General features: G+C 45.3%; 1 non-coding gene across 1 annotated transcript; it reads left to right on the top strand.

Annotated features, from left to right (window-relative positions):
* Positions 1–201: 201 nt before the first annotated feature.
* Trnai-aau lies at positions 202–276 on the top strand. The gene has a single exon. It is a non-coding gene; the product is annotated as a tRNA-Ile (tRNA).
* Positions 277–12517: the final 12241 nt, after the last annotated feature.

The following is a 12517-nucleotide window of genomic DNA, read 5'->3' as shown; positions in this document are numbered from 1 at the left end:
TTGATAGGCCTAGTTAGGCATTGAATATACTTTCATGGGTTCTTGCGTGCGGATGCACAAATGCGTCCGAACTTCCGTGAGAAACTCCGAAGAGCGAATATGGAAGAAATGGACATGGACTGCGGGTAGGTGGCGCTCGATGATAGTGTGCATCGGCTATGAGGCGAGCCGAGATGGTCTATGCAGTAGCAATAACACTTTGTCCCGGATGGCACAGTGGTTACCGCACCTGCCTAATAAGCAGGAGATCCCAGGTTCGAATCCCTGCCCGGGACACATTTTCACTCGTCGCCGCCAGTTCCGCGTAATGTCTCAATGCAGCTGATAGCAGTGATCCTTCCCCTTCCCTTTCCTTTCCTTTCTTTCCCTCTCCACCTTCAATTTGCATATAAAAGTCAACAAGGATCGCAGGACATGTTGAATGGAATGGAAAGCCTAATGAGTGTAGAATGTGGACTGAGAGTAAATCGAAAAAGATAATAGAAATCGGGAGACGTAGACGTGAGATTAGCGATAAGATTAACATCAAATTAGGAAAAATGAATTACAAAATTTTAGGGATGTCTACTACCTGGGAAGCACAATGACACTTCACACAACAAAAAAGACTATCACAGATGAAGAGGGCATTCGTGGCAAAAGAAAGTCTGTAATATTATTAAACATAGGCCTTAATTTGACGAAGACAGTTCTGAGAATGTACGGGGAAACAGAAGGAAACAAGAGAATCCTCGCGATCACATGCAGTACTTTAGACATATGTTGAAAATTAGGGGAGTTGATAAGGAATGAGGAAGTTCTCCGCTGAACTTCTGAAGAAACGAATGTATTGAATGTACTGTCAATAAGGACAGAGTGACAGGACGTGTAGACGTCAGGAAAAAATTGTAAAGCGACCTATAGTGGGTAAAAATTGCAGGGAAAGGCAGAAACTGGAATACACATCTCACAAATAGATGAGGATGCTACTCTCATTGTCAGCAGAGGTAGGAGGCTGTCGGACCTCAAGCAGCGCCGGTGTGAAGCATAAGCGACAAAGGCAGCCGCTTGGAGTGCCAAGCTGTGAAGTGCGCCACATGTAAGATTTGTATGCAGGCTGTATAATAAACAGCAGCGAAATTTCACCATGTCAAAGAGTACATGATAGAAACAAAACTATTCCCGTAAGCATTAGCCTGCAAACACACTTTTTGCGAGATAACTGCGACTGTGCAGTTACGGGTAGCCAGTCACTTTCAGTACGAAATATTGTACTATGTGTAAAAATGTAATAGAAATGCAAGTTCTTCGATTTATTCTTCACACGATTGAGCTCGAAACTCATGCAATTCAACTTTTCAGACTTATATTTTTTATTCCCTTTTTAAATGATTGCAGTAACTTAATACGTATCACAGTGTCTTTCTAAAAGTTCTGTCTTTAATGTTGCCTATCTCACATCTTTACTCCACACGTATAATCTGTGAGGTCAAATTGAGCAAAAGAGTGATAAAAAATCAGTTACGAATTAAATACATTTTGAAATATAATCTACTGGAAACTGACCCAAATTTCAACATTCAGAATAGGTAAAACTGTTGAGGCATTAATGGAACTCATTTCATTTGCAAGTATGACATGTTATGTGGTAAAAGAAACCTTTTGTTTCAAAGTACAAGATGCATATAAGTAATTTCCAAAATATACAGCATTGCACTCAACTAAAGAATTAAAAATGTACCCCAAAAACTGTAACACATTGTACAGCACATAAGTGTGTGGGAAGATAAATATTCACTAATGCTGTGCAAAACGGAACCTCATGTCTAACAACAACAAAAACTGTCGAAAATGGCGAATCCGGATTGTGGTGCTCTCTTGTGTGCATTCCTTCACGTTATTCTAAAATCAGTCACTAGGCGTAAGTACTGACCAAGAAGCAACGTGTGTTCCTAGCAACTCTACCCTGTAGGTACAGCACTCACCCTTACTGCATCAACACTGTACTCTCGTATCTGTAGGGGATGTTGCACGTGTCGTTCTGACATGTGGATGTAATACTACACTCTTCTCTGAAGTGGGTTAGCAATTCTTCCAAACAACCCCAGATCGTCCCGTGAGTCTTGAAAAAAATGTACACTTGTCAAATGTGCCACCGTGAATGGTGAACACTTCACTTTCGAGAGGACCTCAGAGAGAAAAATACAGAATATTGAGGATGGCCTTCGAGGATGAGATAGAGGCCATGCTAGACCTACCTACTGGGCTTATGCATAATTTGTAGCGTTTCTCCACAAGTTTAATAATCAGAACAGATGCACATAACGTAGACCTTTATTCATCAATGATACATTCTCCATTACTATTTACAATGGTCTGTCAACACTAGGGCAACTTTTTAATTTCTCAACTTTAGAAATCTGATGGTTTTGAGGCGACGAAGTCGTTGAGCCATGTTCGGAGCGCATTTTCATCCGAAAATGAAGTTCCCGTAAGGGTGTTCGGTAGAGAGCTGAAAAGGTGAAAATTTGAGGGCGCAAAATCAGGTGAGTAAGACGGGTGCGGAATGATTTCCCAACGCAACACTTGTATAGCATTTGTTGTCAGTCTAGCAGAATGTGGGCTGTCGTTATCATGGAGTAGCATCACTTCATGCAGATTTCCTGGTCGTTGCTCTTGGACTGAATCTGCAAGACGTTTCAGTTGTCGGCAGTAGATGTCAGCAGTTATAGTTACACCTCGGGGAAGCAATTCGTAGTACGCCAAACCGTCGCTTTTCCACCAGATGCGTAACATTATCTTTTACGGATGCGCACAGGTCTTTCTACAGGGAGTTGTTGTTATGTTTGGGCTCAACTATTCCTTTTTTCCCTTATGTTAGCGTAAAGAGACCATTTCTCGTCACGAGGAACGATGCAGGATAGAAATGGTCTATGTTATTATGAGCCAACCGATGTCGAGCACCAGAGATACATGTGACCACCCGCTGAGTCTTGTGATTTCGGTTTAGAGCATACGGTACCCACACATTCGATTTTTGAACCATCCTCAGTGAATGCAATTTCTCACGAGGTTGGAATGATCACAGTTCATCATATCTGCCAGTTTTCGAGTGCACTGGCGTGGCTCATTGTGGACTAATGCGCTTAAACGATCTTCATCATACACCAGTTTTCCTGAACGTGGAGAGTCACTAATGGCAAAACGATCTTCCTTAAAACGAGGAAAGCATTTTCTTGCCGTGCTTTGCCCAAAAGCCTTATCTTCATACAAGGTGCAAATGTTTCTGACTGTCTCCGCCGCTGTCACCCCTCTGCTGAATTCAAACAGAAAAATAAGTCGGAAATGTTCCAATATCTCTGCATGTCACTCCATTTTCTAGCGACCAAAGGTCCACTCGCTGCCTCCAAATGACAAAATGATCATACGTAAACTCAATGAGCAGTAGTGAAATATAAATAAAAATATTAGTCAATAAATAAACTCAGAGCAACCGTAATGCCAACACGCAAAATAAAAACGCTACGAACCTATGCACCAACCCGGTACATTGGACGACATTGCTGCGCTAGACGTCGTCTTCTATCACCAACAAAATGTGTCGGTGCGGCGGCATGAAATTACCTCATTTATGAACGTCTTGCAAGGTACGGTAGCTTGATATTGAAATTTGAGCCTAATTATTTGTGAACTTAGTGCAAAATTTTTCATTTCAAATACAAATTCGCTAACTGGGACAGCAGTTCCTATTGAATTAAACGCCTGCTCGTAGCTACACACCTGCAGTTACTTTCCAAACAGCTCATCTGTGGGTCCATGTTTCCTGGAACTTTTTGCTTCAGTTATCCTATGCTTTCACCCGTCTCACTTTTCGCTGCTACTTGTGATACAAGTCTTACATGCAGTGACAAAATTTTATGTTGACAGATGAAAAATAAATCTCGGGTAGCTCACTGCTTGCTGAAAATATTTACGTTGGTTGCACTTCAGTGCCAGGTGTATTAGTTTCAACTGTCTTCAGTAATCGAACCGAGAGCCACCATCTTGCCGCTATCGGTTTTTATTGTGTTTATGACGTGACTAAAATGAGTAGCAGCAAAAGGAAAGGCAACTAATGTCTGTGGGATAACTGGGGGAAGGGGTGCCAAGTGATACTTTGCTTGTATACAAAATTATTGTCGAACCGGGGCTGCCAGCAACTAGTGGGCGAGCCGCGGTCAGTGTGCTGTTGCGTCAACTGAGTAGGTCAGAGCAGGTTTGCTCGCTCGCTTTCTGCTCAAGTGGGTCCTCTGCTTGATGGGTCATGTACCCTCCAAGCAGTTTCTCAACACTGCCTCTATACCTAACAGGGCGATTCACTGTTCCGCGTAGGATTTGGCGACGGAGGGCAGACGCGTCGCGCCGATCAACGTGTGGAGTGGGTGAGCGGCTAATAGGTAGATGGCCGGTGGTCGCCGTTCTACTCAGGGGGCAGGACGGTAGTCGACGCGTCAGAGAACCATCGGTAACCGGTTCACCATCTGGCAGCACTGTTCTTCTGGCCAGCTATATTTCAGATAGATTTGAAAGATGTTATTCTAATAATTGCACGGCTTTTAAATAGTTGGGAAGGATGAACATAACCGGTATCTAGCTGAGATCAGTCGTGAATCATGTTATTTAAAACAGTCAAAGAATCTGTGTGAATTGCTAGAGGTAGGACATCAGTGAAAGTGTAACCATAAGATCAGCTGAGCAGAGAACTAGTAAAACGAGTGATAACTATAGGAATTGATGTATTAGTGACTTTGGTCAGTGCAATGGGGAACATGCTTAGGGAACATTACGGTAAATCAGCATGCACTATTTAGCAGTATCTAAGAACCAAGATGAGATAATTGAACAGTTACCCATTGATTTAACTGTGATTACATCTAATGTGATTTTGCAAAGTGATGAACTTAGCCGGCCGGGGTGGCCGAGCGGTTCTAGGTGCTACAGTCTGGAACCGCGCAACCGCTACGGTCGCAGGTTCGAATCCTGCCTAGGGCATGGATGTATGTGATGTCCTTAGGTTAGTTAGGTTTAAGTAGTTCTATATTCTAGGGGACTGATGACCTCAGAAGTTAAGTCCCATAGTTCTCAGAGCCAATTGAACCATTTTGATGAACTTAAAGCTAATAAGCTAAACTAGTCTGAATATAATGAATGTGTCAATGTAGAGTGATGTTTTAGAAAGAGTTTGTGGATAATGGAACTGGTACTGCCCAACCTAGTCAAATACAATATATTTGTCAACATACAATCATCTGTATTACATAAGAAGTAAAATGGGAACATGTAGAAGCTTTGTATTGGAAGCAGTGAAAACACGCAATCACCTCGTCAGCTCGAATTTAAAAGTACATTGTCTTTAATGGACACAACTCGTTATAACAGGAGATTTTTACAGTCTTCTGTCAAATCCCTGTCACGGCACCGTCACACATGCATATCAATGGTCCATATGGAAACCACACGTTAGCTGTAGCATGCAGTACACAGCCGAATCTTGAGATTCATATTTGCATTCTCATAAGCGTATGTGCCATAAAGGTTCTATCGCTCTGGAATGCATAAACTCTACATGGTAAACGTGTTATGTATGACATTATACACAGTGATAGGGACAGGCGGGCTACAAAGTGATGTGGCAACTGCCGACATAGGAAAGCTGGAAGGAGCAGAAATGATTAGCGTACAAGCTAGTTCTGCAAACAGGAGATTTATTTAACCAGTATGTCTCAGAGTGAACATAGACTCATTAAAAATAGTGCAGCAAGAAATAAAGTCCAGATGTCGATGTCAACAGGGATAAGGGTCTCTTAAGCATGAATAATGGTGCCAGAGCCATGAGTAGGCCGCATGGTTCAAATGGCTCTGAGCACTATGGGACTGAACGTCTGAGGTCATCAGTCCCCTAGAATTTAGACCTACTTAAACCTAACTAACCTAAGGACATCACACACATCCATGCCCGAGGCCGGATTCGAACCTGCGACCGTAGCAGCAGCGCGGTTACGAACTGAAGAACCTAGAACCGCTCGGCCACCGCGGCCGCATGTGCAAAGTGTCATGCAGTGAAGAGGGTCTTAGTATGAGTGGCCATATGACTGTCGCCGGCTGTCCTATATCGTGGCGGCAGAGGGTGCCCAACGTATGGAGATGCTTGGAGACATTGAAACGTCCCCTTTGGAAAATTATGAATGACTTTGCTGGTATTTCTCTTATGTTATTTGTTTTTCAAACAGCTGAGCAAAACTGAACGTACTCAGACATTTCTCTCTTTACTTATTCTGATCATCACTAAACTGACACACAATATTTTTAGCGCAACGCAATCTGACTTTCAATAATCCCCACAAAAAAATGGCCCGTGACCAACAATGACCTATACATTTCATGAATCACTTACCTCACAAAAATCTTCGTTACTCGAACTACTGCAATACAGCGAGCGCCAATACTGCCAGCGAAATAAAAGATTCTAACTACTGAAGGCACTAACTACTGATAGGCACAGTTAACAAATGAAAGATTTTGACAGACAACAAACAATGTATTTACCTTTAAATGTTCAAAAGTCATTATATATATATCCATCTTTACAAACTTCTTTTTTCTGGCGGACACACGTCCAGATCGTCCGTTCTCAAAACTCTGGGGTCTCTCTCTCCACATTCACCACTGCTGGCCGCTCACCTCCAACTGCACAACGCTATGCGCTGTTCACATCCAACACTACAAAAGCGAATATTTCAACAATGAGTCCAACCAGTGACAGATTGCACACAGTACAGTCAGTGATTCTCATACAGAACGCTACGTGGCATTACCAACATAAAAAACCTATACAGGCTACTTACAACATGGCTCAGTGTGCATGCTTTACTGGGTCTGCTGGGCACCCCGCACGACCGCTATTGGCATCTGACGCAAACTTCTAATTCTGTTGCCAACTCTGATATGCTGGTAGGGTGGTATCGATACCACACATCTTCCCACAAACCTCCTCACCATCGTCGTGATGTGCAGATGACCGAATGACGACAGGGGTTGGCGGGGAGGGGGGGGGGGGGGGAGGGCTGAATGCAGGTGGCAACGAGATGTGAGCCGAAACCAAGCCCGACGATGAGCTACCGCCTGCACGCCAGCATACACCCTGAGCCCGCTCAGGAGCACTAGCCGAAGAACTGGGCACATGGGTACGCACTAACATACAGAGACAGACTAGCAAACCAAGATCGATGCATCTCGACGGCTGCAGATGGCCCGGAGGCTTCACATGGCGCAGCTGCCAGAAAGAGAGGACCATCCCCAGACGATGGTGGCTGTGGAGCCGGCGACGACCACGAAAGGGTGTCATTTCCCGGGACCAGCTCTGGGACTAGCGCCGATGGTGCGTAACCTGCGGGAGATGAATGGAGCGGTGCTGCCGTGTCCAGTGAGGCACAGGATCTGAAAGCACAAAGCCTGCAGCCAGATCACACAATTTACATGGACGAATTGACTCTGGTGGCGTCGCAGCAGTTTTCTCGGTCCCTGCAGGAGAAACACAGAATGACCAATACATTGGACAATGGTGCCTTGCTGCGAGCGCCTGTGTCATAAAATTCGTAAAAGATCAAATTGTTAGTGTGGTACTTTACGTGTCTGGGTGGAGAGGGCACCGCCCGCCTCGGTTTGTGCGGTGGTACCGACCATAGAACAACTTGGTGGCAATGGCTGTCGCTTGGCTGGGAATGGTAGGAAGACAAAACAACGGAGTTTGATCCCATATATGGGGGACACGAAGTTTGTCCATCTGTTGCTTAGATATTTGTACAAAGCTTTCAGCTAGGCCATTGGATTGCTGGTATGAATGGAGCACTCGCGATGTGGTGGATGCTGGAGACACGAGAAAACTGTTCAAGCTTCGCAGCAACTAATTGAGGTCTATCGTCAGTCAGAATCACTTCAAGCAGTCCTTCGATTCAAGAGATGGACGACATGGCCTGGATTGTGGAATTGACCATAGCAGAGAGCATAGGAACTATGACGGGAAATTTGCTGAAAGCATCAATGACGCTGAGCCAACTTGTATTTCAGTAAGGACTTGTGAATTGCAAATGTGTACGTTGCCAATGTCCATGAGGTTTGGGCTGTTCAAACAACTGCTAAGGCGGGGATGACGGATGTTCAGCATATGCTTGACAGTGAGACGTCAACTGCTCAGTTTGTGCAGCCAGACCGAGCCAAGTGCAAAGAAAATGTGCCAACTGCTTGGGATGAACAACGCCCCTGTGACGTTAGTGTATCAGACGAAGCATATCATACTGGAGAGCCTGGAAAGCCACAACACGTGTCTGTTAATTATCGGCGTGAGGCAAAATGAGGAGGTAGAGAAAGTATATGAGGATACTGTAAGGGTAATACAGGATGTAAAGGGAGATGAAAATCTAATAGTAATGGGGAATAATGGGGAATTGAAATGCATTTCTAGGGCAAGGAGTAGAAGAAAATTTTACAGGGGAATGTGGGCTTGGGACAAGGAAAGAGAGAGGAGAAAGACTAATTGAGTTCTGGAATAAATTTCAGCCAGTAATCGCGAATACTCTGTTGAAGAATCACACGTGGTGGAAGTACTCGTATACTTGGTAAAGACCGTGTGATACGGGAAGATTTCAGTTAGATTACACCATGGTCAAATAGAGATTCCTAAATCAGAAACTGCCTTGTAAGGCTTACCCAGGAACAGATGCAGACCCAGATCGCATTGCAATAGCAATAGGCTGAAGTTTAAGAGATTAGTCAAGAAGAATCAATACACAAAGAAGTGGTATACATAAGTAATAAGGAAAGACGAGGTACGCTTGAAGTTCTCTAAGGCTATAGACGCAGCAATACGGAATAGCTCATTAGGCAGTACAGTTCAAGAGGAATGGACATGTTTTAAAAGAGCGATCACGGAAGTTGGACGGAAAAACATAGATGCACAAAGCGACTATTCAAGTTGATGTGTAGAATATATGAGTCTGGCGACATATCATGACACATTTTCGAAGACAGCAAGATCTGACAAGTGCAAGAATTACCGCACAATCTGTGGTGTCACCGCCAGACACCACACTTGCTAGGTGGTAGCTTAAATCGGCCGCGGTCCATTTAGTACATGTCGGACCCTCGTGACGCCACTGTGTGATCGCAGACCGAGCGCCACCACAAGGCAGGTCTCGAGATACGGAATAGCACTCGCCCCAGTGGTACGACGACTTGGCTAGCGACTACACTGACGAAGCCTTTCTCTCATTTGCCGAGAGACACTTAGAATAGCCTTCAGCTAAGTCCATGGCTACGACCTAGCAAAGCGTCATTAGCCTTACATAGTTTGATAGTTATCGTATGAAATGTCTCATCAAGAACGTTGTAAACCAATGACGGATTAAAAGTTAAGTATTCCAAAGCAACGTACTTTTCTTTATCGCATTTATGAAGTATCCTGTTTCAGACCTCTATCTAGCCTAAGTGAGATTATGCGTGCCTTTTGGCTACTTCAGTGTGGCGTAGCTGTCTTGTTACGCCACAACACAATCAACTTAACAGCTCTTGCATCCAAGTTGTTGTCAAGAATAATATACTGAAGTAGGGAAAAGAAAATTGACGATGTGTTACATGACGATCAGTTTGGCTTTAGGAAAAGTAAAATCGACCAGAGAGGACATTCTGACGTTGTGGCTGATACTGGAAGCAAGACTAAAGAAGAATCAAGACACGTTCATAGGATCTGTCAACCTGGAAAAAGCGTTCGACAACGTAAAATGGTTCAAGGCGTTCAAAATTCAGAGAAAAGTAAGGGTAAGCTGTAGGGAGAGACAAGTATTATACTATATGTACAAGAGCCAAGAGGAAATAGTAAGAGTTGACGATCAAGAACGAAGTGCTGGGATTAGAAATGGTGAAAGACAGAAATGTAATCCTTCGCCCCTACAGTTCAATGTGTACATCGAAGAAGCATCGATGGAAATAAAAGAAAGATTGAGGAGTGGAATTAAAATTCAGGGTGACAGGATATAAAAGAAACGACTCGCTGATGACATTGCTACCCTGAGTGAAAGTGAAGAAGAATTACATGATCTGCTGAATGGAATGGACAGTCTAATGAGTACAGAATATGGAATGAGAGTAAATCAAAGAACGACGAAAGAAATGACAAGTAGCGGAAATGAGAACAGGATGAAACTTAACATCAGGGTCACGAAGTAGATGAAGTAAAGGAATTTTATAACGTAGGCACAAAATAACCAATGACGGATGAGCAAGCAGGGCATGAAAAGCAGACTAGCACTACCTGAAAGGGCATTCCTGGCCAAGAGAATTCTGCTATGCTCAAACATAGGCCTCAATTTGAGAAACAAACTTCTAGAATGTGTGTTTGGAGCGCAGCTTTGTATGGCAGTGAGACATGGACTACGGGATTACCGGAAGAGAAGAGAATCGAAGCATTTGAGATGTGGTTTACAGAGAAATGTTAAAAATTATCGGACTGATAAGGTAGGGAATGAGGAGATTCTGAGGAGAATCGTAGATGAAAGGAATATGTGGAAAGCAGGGACCGAGACAGGATGGTAGGACATTTGTTAAGACAGCAGGAAATGACTTCCATGGTACTAGAGGGAGCTGTAGAGGTCAAAAAATTAGAGGAAGACAGAGACTGGAGTACATCCAACTCACAGTTGAGGACTTAGGTTGCAAGTGCTACTCTAAGATGAAGAGGTTGCCACCGGAGTGGAATCTGTGCTGGGCCACAGCAAACCATTCAGAAGACTGATGACTCAAAAGCAAAACAAAAAATGACACCTTCGTGAACTACAAGTGCATACTGACTGGCAAAATACCGGCAAACCACGGAGCAACGAATGTGTCTGGTTGAACGCTGCCAATGCGGATGTAATACAACAGATTTGGCGAATCAAGAGCTGCTGCTGTGGTTGGGCTGTTTTCTTGTGACTAAGCGGAAAGCTATGCAAAGAATCTGTGGCTGGTGCATCAGTGTAGCAAAACGAAATGGAGGACTTGTCGAATGCGGAATCTGGGTCAACAGGGAGGTGAAAATAGCTTGCTGAGAAGTGGGCTGTTACACAATGTCATATTAGTAATTTGACAAAAGAAGTTCCCACCGTTGCAGTTTCCATGCTGTGCGAGTTGGGACTGGCAGATTACTGAACAATAATTGTACACTCCTGGAAATAGAAATAAGAACACCGTGAATTCATTGTCCCAGGAAGGGGAAACTTTATTGACACATTCCTGGGGTCAGATACATCACATGATCACACTGACAGAACCACAGGCACATAGACACAGGCAACAGAGCATGCACAATGTCGGCACTAGTACAGTGTATATCCACCTTTCGCAGCAATGCAGGCTGCTATTCTCCCATGGAGACGATCGTAGAGATGCTGGATGTAGTCCTGTGGAACGGCTTGCCATGCCATTTCCACCTGGCGCCTCAGTTGGACCAGCGTTCGTGCTGGACGTGCAGACCGCGTGAGACGACGCTTCATCCAGTCCCAAACATGCTCAATGGGGGACAGATCCGGAGATCTTGCTGGCCAGGGTAGTTGACTTACACCTTCTAGAGCACGTTGGGTGGCACGGGATACGTGCGGACGTGCATTGTCCTGTTGGAACAGCAAGTTCCCTTGCCGGTCTAGGAATGGTAGAACGATGGGTTCGATGACGGTTTGGATGTACCGTGCACTATTCAGTGTCCCCTCGACGATCACCAGTGGTGTACGGCCAGTGTAGGAGATCGCTCCCCACACCATGATGCCGGGTGTTGGCCCTGTGTGCCTCGGTCGTATGCAGTCCTGATTGTGGCGCTCACCTGCACGGCGCCAAACACGCATACGACCATCATTGGCACCAAGGCAGAAGCGACTCTCATCGCTGAAGACGACACGTCTCCATTCGTCCCTCCATTCACGCCTGTCGCGACACCACTGGAGGCGGGCTGCACGATGTTGGGGCGTGAGCGGAAGACGGCCTAACGGTGTGCGGGACCGTAGCCCAGCTTGATGGAGACGGTTGCGAATGGTCCTCGCCGATACCCCAGGAGCAACAGTGTCCCTAATTTGCTGGGAAGTGGCGGTGCGGTCCCCTACGGCACTGCGTAGGATCCTACGGTCTTGGCGTGCATCCGTGCGTCGCTGCGGTCCGGTCCCAGGTCGACGGGCACGTGCACCTTCCACCGACCACTGGCGACAACATCGATGTACTGTGGATACCTCACGCCCCACGTGTTGAGCAATTCGGCGGTACGTCCACCCGGCCTCCCGCATGCCCACTATACGCCCTCGCTCAAAGTCCGTCAACTGCACATACGGTTCACGTCCACGCTGTCGCGGCATGCTACCAGTGTTAAAGACTGCGATGGAGCTCCGTATGCCACGGCAAACTGGCCGACACTGACGGCGGCGGTGCACAAATGCTGCGCAGCTAGCGCCATTCGACGGCCAACACCGCGGTTCCTGGTGTG

The sequence above is a fragment of the Schistocerca americana genome, chromosome 6, assembly GCF_021461395.2.
Source record: "Schistocerca americana isolate TAMUIC-IGC-003095 chromosome 6, iqSchAmer2.1, whole genome shotgun sequence".
NCBI lineage: Eukaryota > Metazoa > Arthropoda > Insecta > Orthoptera > Acrididae > Schistocerca > Schistocerca americana.
The sequence above is the reverse complement of the archived record's forward strand: the minus strand, read 5'-3'. Positions and strand labels throughout refer to the sequence as shown.